Raw genomic sequence first — 11,566 nt, 5'->3', positions numbered from 1 at the left:
AGGGGTATAATGGCTTTCCTCTCAGCCGGGAACCCTTGGGAACCTTGAGCTTCTCACCCAAAGATACGGCTGATACGGGTGATACGGAGCTGCCATTTACATTACCAAATAAAACCCTACAAACTTTCATGTGATTTATTCTTGCTTTTCTTTGTGATTTTATTGCAATAGCATTTATATTTCTTTTAAGAACTGACATCATAGCAATGTATAATCACCCTTTTCTTAGGGAAGTGCTTCACTTTTATGAGAATAATACTCTATTAATCATAGATGTGGCAGTTTAAAGTTTGGGTCAAAGAAGAAAATGTAATTTATTAAAATTGGTTCCAGGCAGTCTAAGCAGTTAGAAAGAATATTTATTTCATGTTAAGATTTGCGAATGAAAAATAATGAAAGATGCAGCATTTTCCCCCAAATAATGGATGGACATTATCGTGTGGACGATCTGTCATGTATTGTGTGCTCAGGAGGTCAGGTCATTATATTCATTTTCCTGGACATACTTTTTACATAGGCAGTGTCGTGTGGCATACTACTGATGTGCTAAGGGAAATGAATGTATTTGGACAGTCATGTCCCTACAGGGCCTTGGTTCAAAAGCTCTTCATTCCAATAGCGATTTAGTGATCCTTCTAGTAGAGATTTAGTGATGAAATACAGCATCGTAATAGGCAAAGGTGACTTAAGGGAAATGCTTGAGCTATTTCCAAATCGATATAAAATTGGCAGGAATAGACAGGGTGAGAGTGTTTGTTTTCCGATCAAAGATGTAAAGGAAGTCTGGGATGAAATGTGTTTCTCCTTGTCTTAACCTCCTTCCCGGCTCAGGAAGGGTAGCAATAGATTTAGAAGAAAACTGACAAGAGATCAAACTAGATTAGTCCACCAGGCCATTGTCTCAAAGTTATGGGATAATTCACACTGGAGCATCTATCCAGTTTCTGATCCTTGTCCCCAGCAGGAGATCATTTTTCTTTCTGTCCCCCACAAATGGTATGCTAATGTTTGAGGCTCTGAGATGAGGCTAGATTTCAGCTCTAATTAGAAAGTGTCCATGTCACTAAGGATTTAATCAGTCAAGAAAAGTACATTTTACTCCCAGGTGTGTGGAAGAGATGAAATAGGAGAAGGAAGGAAACCAGTCCTTGAAGTTGAAGATGATACTGCCGAGAGTGAGAGTTTTTGTTTTTATGATTGTAATTAAAGTCTAATGTGCCAATCAATAATTAGTTAGGGGTAGGGTTAGGTTTGGGGCTGGGGTCAGTAATTGTAACTAAAGGCCAATGCGCAACTAACAAGAACTATGGTCCATTCATTCATTCATTCATTTGATCATTTATTGAGTGCTGACTGTGTGTAGAGCACTGTTCTAAGAGCTTGGGAGAGTACAATACAACAATAAACTGACACATTCCCTGCCTACAATGAGCTTACAGTCTAGAAGTATGAGCTTACAGTCTAGGGTGACTGTATGGTTTATATTAGGGACTCTAGGTTTATATTGAGTATTTCATCCGAGCTAACCCCTGGGGTAAGTACAATGTTATGAGTATAATGTTATGAGATTGGACACTGTCTGCTTCCCACCCATTTTAAAGATGAGGAAACTGAGACCCAGAGGGTTTATATGACTTTTCCAAGGTTACCCAGTTGTCCAGTGGTAGAGCTGGGACTCCTGTCTCCTGAGTCCTAGTCCTGTAGGCTTTCTACTAGGCCATTATATCCCCTTCTCACCCTGTTTCTAGGCCACGATAGCCATTTACTAAGCATTTATATTAATGTCCCTCCCCTCGTTTCGATTGCAAGTTCACTGTGGGCAGGAAATGTATCTATCAACTTGGTTGGATTTCACTCTCTCAAATGTTTAGTACAATGCTCTGCACACAGTAAGCACCAAATGAATACCATTGATGATGATGACGATGATGACTTGTTATTCTTGTTTCCTGGCCCTACTTTTTGTACTGCCTATTGCTAATGTTGTCTGCTGAAAAGGCTTCATTGAAAGACCCATCTTTCTTCCTGATTGGTATTTCATTCATTCATTCAATCATACTTACTGAACACTTACTGTGTGCAAAGATCTTGGCTGGGAGCTTCCATCTAATTCTGCCTGCTACCTTTTGTTAGCTAGTAATTCTCAGCTACCAAGGAACCTGATATGATGCTTCACTGTATCCTTAAATATTTTAGTTATCAATATCTCTTCTGGGGTACATGGGGATAAGCATAAGCACTCTGTCTAGGTAGCCAACAGTGCCTGCTCTGTAGCAACTCTTGTCAGTGAAGAGGGAAGCACGAAACCATTAAGCTACAAAGAGGGACGGAGAGTAGCCTTGAACAACAGCAAGGTTCCAGCACTATCATGTCTGTCTGGCTCGTTGTCTCCAGCCGGGAGCCAAGAATCTTTCTACAACAGATGACCCCTTAAAATACAAACCAAATTGTGCAGCAGAAACCTAATCTACAATAATTGTGACATTTTTTAAGCCCTATTTGACAAGTAGTATACTAAGTCCTGACTAGATACAAGATAATTAGTTCAGCCTGCTATTTGTATGTAAAGATTTTACATTCCCTTCCCCATGTGCTGTAGTCCTGCCCAGGAATTCCTCTATCTTAGCCCTTACCTCTGCAAGAGCATGACTGGTGGGGATTAGAGAGTGAGAATGGTGAAGTTCAACCATTCACACTGTAATTATTTCTTTTGAGCAGAGTCTCAAAGCCTTTCAGTTTGGAATGTCGCTCATCTAGTCCTTTTGGCAGGAGACTACACCATCACTATAACCGGTCACTCATTTGAAAATTTTATAATGCGATCAACAATTTTGGAATATGTTTTTATTAGGCAATCTACCAAAGGGAGGGATATGATATTGTCAACCTGTCATTATCTTCATTGAAATATACTCATTCTGCCATTTTGGATAAGCACATTCTTCTTAATGGAACCTCCTTTCTGGGGCACCTGTCTGTTCTTTGCATGGATTCTACTGAAGTGTGTAGACAGAAACTTTTGCAGATCTGAGCCAAGCAATAAAAATGAAACCATTTTTGCTCATCATAGGCAGGATAATCCCTGAGCCATGTAAGTGGTTTGGGAAACTGGAAGGTCCATTGTCCTCTTGCTTAAATGAACTGCTTTGCAAAAATAAGGCATCTATTGCTAGAGGTGCTTTTCTTTTAAGTAAATATTCTAGCTTGAGAAAAGTTGAAAAATATAACTCCTGACTCAAAATGCATTACAGATGTGAAAAATTATATTCATTTATAAATGTTTTTATTAACCTAATGGCATTTAAAGGATCTTAAGCTGATAGTGGGTTTGGAGAATGTCTACCAGCGCTCTCATATTGTATTCTCCCAAACTGCTGATACAGTGCCCTGCACATAATAAGCGTCCAATAAATACCATGGATTGATTGATTGGTCGATTGACTTATCTTGACTGGAAGAGAATAAAGAAATAGAAACAAAGGAAGCAATACCCCCTTCAGGCTTCCATGCCTGGACCCAGTCAAATAAAATTTAAATATACCTGATTATGCTTCATATTTTATGTCCCAGTTATGCTTGTCCATTCTTATATCTGGAGAGTGGTTTATAATAATAATGATATAATGTTGGTATTTGTTAAGCACTTACCATGTGCTGAGCACTGTTCTAAGCATTCATTCATTCAATAGTATTTATTGAGCGCTTACTATGTGCAGAGCACTGTACTAAGCGCTTGGGATGAACAAGTCGGCAACAGATAGAGACAGTCCCTGCCGTTTGACGGGTTTACAGTTTAATCGGGGGAGACGGACAGACGAGAACAATGGCAATAGCAAGCACTGGGGTAGATATAGGGTAATCAGGTTGTCCCATGTGGGGCTCATAATTTTAATCCCCATTTTACAGATGAGGTAACTGAGGCACCGAGAAGTGACTTGCCAATAGTCACACAGCTGACAAGTTGTGGAGCCGGGATTAGAACCCATGACCTCTGATTCCTGATTCCTAAGCCCGGGCTCTTTCCACTGAACCACTCTGGATGATTAAGTTACTACTGTGAAGGCCAAGCAGCACCGACTCTGAAGAAACAGGAAGATTTCTGCAAGAGCAGCATAGCAGGAAGGAAAGCAGTGTGGCCTAGTAGAAAGAGCATAGGACTGGAAGTCAGGTTCTAGTTCAGGATCCACCACTTGTCCACTGCACGACCATGGGTATCTGAGATGTAGGACAAGAACTGTGTCCCTGTGTTATCTACATCAGTGCTTAGCATAGTGTTTAGCATGTAGTAATAGCTTAATGTTAACGATGGTATTTAGTTATTTAATTTTTGTGCATATACCAATCAATCAATCAGTGATATTTATTGAGACTTACTATGTGCAGATCCTATACTAAGTGCTTGGAAGAGTATCATACAAGAGAGTTAGCAGACACGTTTCCTGCCCACAACACGCTTACAGTCTAGAGAACAAACAGTCTTTGCATTAATGACAGTTTTACCTTCCTAGTTGTGTTTGAATCCAAGATGAAAGCAAATTTATTTTGTTAACACTTGTATCATTAAGCAGCATTCATGCATAGGCCCGTATAAGAAAGGAAAAACATTGTTTTTCAATTTAATATTGTATACTGAATTCATAGAGAAATGACCTTTAGAGGGACTTTGTTATTTAACATATTGCATATCTCACTGTGCATAATATAATTTCTACAGCACGTGCATTTCTTTTTATATATTCAATTCATAAAATTTGAGCTTTAAGAAATTAATTTACCTCATGACAATATTCATTTTAAATATTCATTTGAATAGTTTTCCATAAAAGAAGTTTCAGCTGAATGAAGCACATTAAAAGTACATACCTCAGTCTAATACCCTCTCACCGGCTCCCTTTCTTTCAACACTTCATAGTCTGCCACCAGATCCTGTCATTTTCTCTACCACAATATTTCTGATACTAAGTGCACTAGAGAGTGAAAGACACAGTCCCTGCTCTCAAGGAATTTACAATCTAATAGAGGAGACAGACACAAAATTATTTAGAGATAGGAAGAAAGAGAGACTGGGAATATGGGTAAGTGAATAAATAAGTTCTTGAATAATAGAGTATGTAAATTATTGTGTAAGTGAAATGGCTATCAGTGCCTAAGGGATAGAGTGGTAGTTAGAGGAATATGATCTGGTGAAAAGAAAATTAAATAGTAGGGATTTCTATAGCAGGTGGAAAGCTGTATAGGGAGAGCTGTGATCTGGCATATTTAAATGGGGGAAGATATTGGGCTGGAAAGAATGTGGAAAAATCCTAGAAATAGACTCTAGGGTCCTCCATATTTTTCCCTACCTAAATTTGCCCAAATTTCCCAATACATGTACAGTCTGTGAACTTTGTCGTTTATTTGTCCATGAGGGAATCTTGCTGTGACAGTTTAATAAGAACAACAATAATGATGGCATTTGTTAAGTGCTTACTATGTGCAAAGCACTGTTCCAAGCACTGGGGGGATACAAGATGATCAGGTTGTCCCACCTGGGGCTCACAGTCTTAACCCCCATTTTACAGATGAGGTAACTGAGGCACAGAGAAGTTAAGTGACTTGTCCAAAGTCACACAGCTGACAAGCGGCAGAGTCAGGATTAGAACCCATGACCTCTGACTTCCAAGCTCAGGTTCTCTCCACTGAGCCACACTGCTAGAGTTTATAAACTCTAAACTAAGTTTTGCATGATGTGTCCCCTTGATAGTTCACCCTTGGTTTGAATTTAATTTGGAAAGGAAGAAATAGGAGATTATAACATTTTGTACTAGTGACAAGTATTTTCCTAGAGATTATCTTTTCTGTTCATGAAAAAGACAAGTTTTTTTTTCAGACTATCACCCTAGAGAACTGGGATAAGAAACTCATCCAAATAGGATGCCAAATGGCAAACCCTGAATAGGTAGTTCTTCAGTCACTGGAAGATTAGTGCTTCGAATGCATAAATTGGTGTTTTACTCCACTGAGGAAAATATATTTGTGAATAATAAAGCATCTAGCAAATATACACACATCCATTGGCTAAAAAAATAAAAATTTCGAAATCATCGCCAATTAGTGAACAGAATTCTCTTCCCATTTTGGGAGAACGATACTGCATAAATGCAGAGACACTATTTATGTCTTTTCTCCTTTATGCACATCTTTCTCCCGGGACACTTTCTGAATGGTTCTTCCTCTGTGATTCAGTGTAAGCTGTACTTATGTCAGTCTCTAACTCAGGGGACTTAGAGCACCATCCAAACTCCTGGAAACAGTCAATTCAAGTATCACTATAGGCAGATATCTGTGCCAGAGAAGCTGCCAGCCAGGAAGATATGTAACTGATTATAAATAAATCAATGAATCAATAAATCAATAAACCAATCAGCCCAGTGCTAAGAGCTGATGATATCTCAAAACAAACTGAGCTGATGTATAAAGCTGCACCAAGCTAGCCATACACATAACTACACATTTATATCAGGAATGTGGAATTAAAAATTTAAGACAGAATACTGCTACCTAAGCAGCACACTAATCAATGATGTCAGTATAGATAAAGAAATAGACTACAGAATCAAGAAATTCAGAGCATCAGTTGGAAAACTGGAATGTGATGGAAGTGTGCTCAGTCTCCTGACCAAACTACAGGTGCATAGAGCTGTAATGTTGTCCAATTTTCTATACTACTTCAAAACCTGGACTGCACACAGGTACCATATCTTGCTCTTTGAGCAATTCCACCAGCATCACCTGTGGGCCAGAGGCAATATCAAATACGACTGAATGAATAATTTAATTGACAAGACTAGATGGTGAATGATGAATTACTGGAATGCCATCAGTTTCCTAGCATAAAAACTATGATTTCCTGATCACAGATACCCTGGGTGGGATATAGGAGGGAAATAAGTGACAACAGGATACTAAAATTGCTGTGGAATGTGCAGCTGAAATTGAGAAATTGAAAGAAAGGAGGCCAAAGGAAGCAGATTGCGGGTCCAAATAAAACAGTAAAACAAAAATGCCACTGCATTCTTGCTAAAAATTGGGCACCAGTTGCTGAGGACAGATTTTTGGTACACTACTATGAAGAAAGGTGTTGCTGTCTTTGAGCAAAAGCTTTTCAAGGAAAAACAAACAAGGAGGCCAAAGAGAAAATAGCAGCAGGTACTGGAAAAATTAAGTATGGCAACACAGCAAGTACAACAATTTTGTATCTGAGTAGACCAAGATATCACTCTGGCTTTTGCAGCCACACATACAATCACTGGTGAACTTCACCATCTGTGATGTCTTCTCAAAATATAAAGGGCAACTATATATGTTACCCAAGATAACATTTTCCAAGCTTATGCTTTATGCCTTTATGTACCTACCCATTTAGGTCAGAGAGCACATCTTTTACCTTTTGTGTATCTCCTGCAAGTGATCAAATCATTGGAGATGACAAAGACAGTGTTGATGACAATGACAAGGATGGCAATAATGACAATAATGATGAAGCTGATGATGAAGACGAGGAGGAGGTGCAGGAGAAGGAGAAGCCTGGAACAATGGACAAGAATAGAAAGGTGGGTTTAACTAGAAGCAATGAAAAAGTCTAAAAAATTGGTAAAACATTAGTTGGAACAATCAGAAACAGAATCTGGAAATGCAGAAAGAGGGTGCTGAATTTGATGTGAAGATAGCAATGATATTAGGGAGCTACAGACTAACTGGAGCAAGGGAGACATCTCAACTTAGCCTAGAACAATGGACTACTGGGTGGCAAGAGATCTGAGTTCTAGACCATACTCTGTCACTGACCTGCTCTATGCTAGAATACAGTGTTGACACGCTATTTAAGCAATCTAGTCCCCATTTCCTCACCTGTAAGTGGAATTAAGATACCTGTTTTCCCTTCCTGGGAGTACCATGGGAAAGGGTATGTGTCTGATGGGATCATCTTGTCCCCATCCCAATGCATAGTCCAATTTTCAGCACCTAGTAGGGAATTAAATTAATAGATATTATCATTATTATTAAGTGACTGTCAAATTCAAAGCCTTAATTGATGGAGAGTGGAGGTGGGGAGACTGGTGAAGAGATCAGAATTCCAAAATGTGATAACAATAATAATAATAATGTTGGTATTTGTTAAGCGCTTACTATGTGCAGAGCACTGTTCTAAGCGCTGGGGGTAGATACAGGGTAATCATGTTGTCCCACGTGAGGCTCGCAGTCTTCATCCCCATTTTACAAATGAGGTAACTGAGGCACAGAGAAGTTAAGTGACTTGCCCACAGTCACACAACTGGCAAGTGGCAGAGCCAGAATTTGAACCCATGACCTCGGACCCCCAAGCCCAGGCTCTTTCAACTGAGCCACGCTGCTCCCTATATTTCTATAGAGATTTGGTCATGATGACTGAAAAGAGGAAGCTTATCTTGGCAGTACAGAGAAAGAAATGGCATGGTAGAGTGCTAGATCCATGTTCAACTACAGTATTGCTGAATAAAGTAGATGATTTCCAATGGATTTTTTGAAGCTGACTATATTTTATTGTGTGCACCCAAAAAATCTTTGAGACCATTTCTGAAAGGTAGATAATTGAAGGTTATGTTGACTACATGTAGGTTATATATTACATTCATTGATGTTGCTGTATTTTCTGAAAACACTCATATCCGTATTTCTGCAATATAACATAATATTTCCACTTTATTATGTGAAGAGAAATCTCTTCTTCCACCACATAAATAAAAAACTCTGATTCCTCTCATTTTCAAAGACTCAAGAAACTGTGGCATGACCAAATCAATATTTAGTTCTTGATTGAACTCTAGGAGTTCATAACATAAATAGGAATAAGGAAAAAAGTTAATATGTATTATTTCTTTGTGGAATATCTTCTTTGCATATTTGTTATTTTATTTCTGGGCACTTTTGATAATGGTTTGAGGATGAGAGATTAAGTGATTTGAATAATATAAACATTGTTTTAAAAATATTTTAAAATGAAATTGTAATTCAAAGCAAGAATACCATGATTTTGTAGGGCAGTTTTAATGTTTGACGCTGATGTCCAGGGGAGGAGAATAAGATCTCCTGAGAGTTTATAACTGAAAGAAAGAGCTACTGAAGTGTAGGTGGAACAATCTTTGAGGTTGTATTTTCCTCCAGGAATTTCAACTAAAATGTGAATTTTTTTCTTTGCTCTACTGTAGCAATAGGTCAGTTGCATTACATCTCATCGTTTAGGAAACATCTCTGTTCATCCCTTAATATTCCTGTGAATTGGAAGGGGCAGGTCTTATTATCATACTCCTCTTCCATATGTGGAAACTGAGGTCTTGGGAGGTTAAGTAATACGTTTGGGGACAGGAACTCACAGTCTAAGTAGGAGAGAGAACAGGCATTAAATCCTCATTTTACAGATGAGGAAACTGAAGCACAGAGAAGTTGAGTGACTAGTCCAAGTTCACACAGGAGGCAGGTGGCAAAGACAGGTTTTGAATACCTGTGCTCTTTCCAGAGAGGCCATGCTGCCTTTCTGGTAAATGAAGTAGTTTTGTTTTGAATAATAATTATAAAAATATGTTATCTATTCTCATAGTTCACTCGGTTTTTTCTAATCTTTTGGCTAAGAAACTGCTAGGAGATCTTCTTCCAACAGGGACAGCCTGTCTGGGGAGGCTCAAGGCATAAACATTAATTAATAATACAAAAGATGAAACAACATTACCACAAAAATGTGGCAGATAAGATTTGATTCTTTAAGACAGGAGGTGAAGGACACCTGTCCCCCATAAAATACCTTTCCCTGAAAGGCTGCAAACTTCTTGAGCTATTTATACTCTCCCAAATGGTGGAAACAGTGTGGCTTAGAGGAAAAAGCAGTGGCCTGTAGATCAGAGGACCTTGGTTCTAATCCCTGTCCTGCCACTTGTCAGTGGTGTGAGCTTGGGCAAGTCACTTAACTTCTCTGGGTCTCTGTTTCTTCATCTGTAAAATGGGGATTCACTACCTGTTCTCTGCCCTACTAAGACTGTGAGTCCTGTGAGGGACTTTGTCCAACCTGATTATCTTGGATCTGCTCAGCACTTAGTACTGTGCTTAGCAAATAGCAAATGTTCAACAAATACCACAATTATCAGTATTATTACAACTATTAATAATATCACTATAATAATGACATGATTTTTCATTCATTCATTCAATAGTATTTCTTGAGTGCTTACTATGTGCAGAACACTGGACTAAGTGTTTGGAATGTACAATTCGGCAACAGATAGAGACAATCCCTGCCTACTGATGGGCGGCTTACAGTCTAATCAGGGGAAACAGAGGGGCAAAAACAAGACAACTTAATCGCAGTAAGTAGAATCAAGGGGATGTACACCTCATTAACAAAATAAATAGGGTAATAAAATATATACAAATGAGCACAGTGCTGAGGGGAGGGGGAAAAGGGGAGGAGCAGAGGGAAAGGGGGGAAGGGGGCTTAGCTGAGGGGAGGTGAGGGGGGCAGAGAGGAAGCAGAGGGAGCAGAGGGAAAAGGGGATATTTGATATTTGTTAAGTGCTTACCATGTTCCAAAGCACTGGGGTAAATTTGATAATCAGGTCCCACCTGGTGCCAACAGTCTTAGCAGGAGATCTGCCATTACCTAAGATAGATATGCCATCACCTAATAATGAAAATCGAAGTGGACTTTGATCACCTTTTCTACATCAGCCAAATTACTTCAGGTGTTAGTGAAAAGACAGTCATTTTTTTAATACTATCTGTTCAGTTTGCTTACTATCCGCCACGTACTGTTTAAGGTAATATAAATTTGTGGCATCATCGTAATGTGAGGGAACCCTGTAAGAAATACTGGACATTAGAATTCATTAGTATTACTGCAAAACAGGGTGAAAGAAGACTGTCATAATGGGATGTGGTCATAATGGAATATATATGTATATATATACTCAAATATATTATTTAAAGATACCAATCTTTATTGTTTTGATTGATTATATTGACAGTTATTTTTTTTAATTCAAATTTATCGGTTGATTCTCAATATCCAGCATAAAATATTTGGATAGCTATTTTTTCTTTAGAATTTAATTCCATATGTATTCAAAGACAAAACCATAGTTTTCAATTTTTTCTCCAGTATTTGAATTAGTAACCATCAAATCAATCATTTCACTATCATAAAGTATAGAATTATACCAAGGGAAGACCTGGAGATTATAATCAAGTCCACGCTGCTTCTTGCGAGGAACTGCAGCTGAAACATTCCTGAAAGGTGGGATTTGTATGTTTTTAAAATTCTATAGAAGGAAAGTGTACAACTTCACAATGCATACATCAGATTTGATCAGGGTTTGTACTTAGAAAACATTTGTTATTGATGACAGTAATGAGTGCTGAATCATTTTTGTCAGAAAAGGTTGGTGAGAAATATTGCTTACTGTTAGCAGACTGAAAGCTCTTTTGGAATATGGCTTTATTTTCTTACGTGCTGTTATGGAGCTGTAACAAGTATTATTGTGGAAAGCTGTCTCTTACC

Source organism: Ornithorhynchus anatinus, chromosome 14 (assembly GCF_004115215.2).
Source record: "Ornithorhynchus anatinus isolate Pmale09 chromosome 14, mOrnAna1.pri.v4, whole genome shotgun sequence".
In the NCBI taxonomy this organism is placed as follows: domain Eukaryota; kingdom Metazoa; phylum Chordata; class Mammalia; order Monotremata; family Ornithorhynchidae; genus Ornithorhynchus; species Ornithorhynchus anatinus.
The sequence above is the reverse complement of the archived record's forward strand: the minus strand, read 5'-3'. Positions refer to the sequence as shown.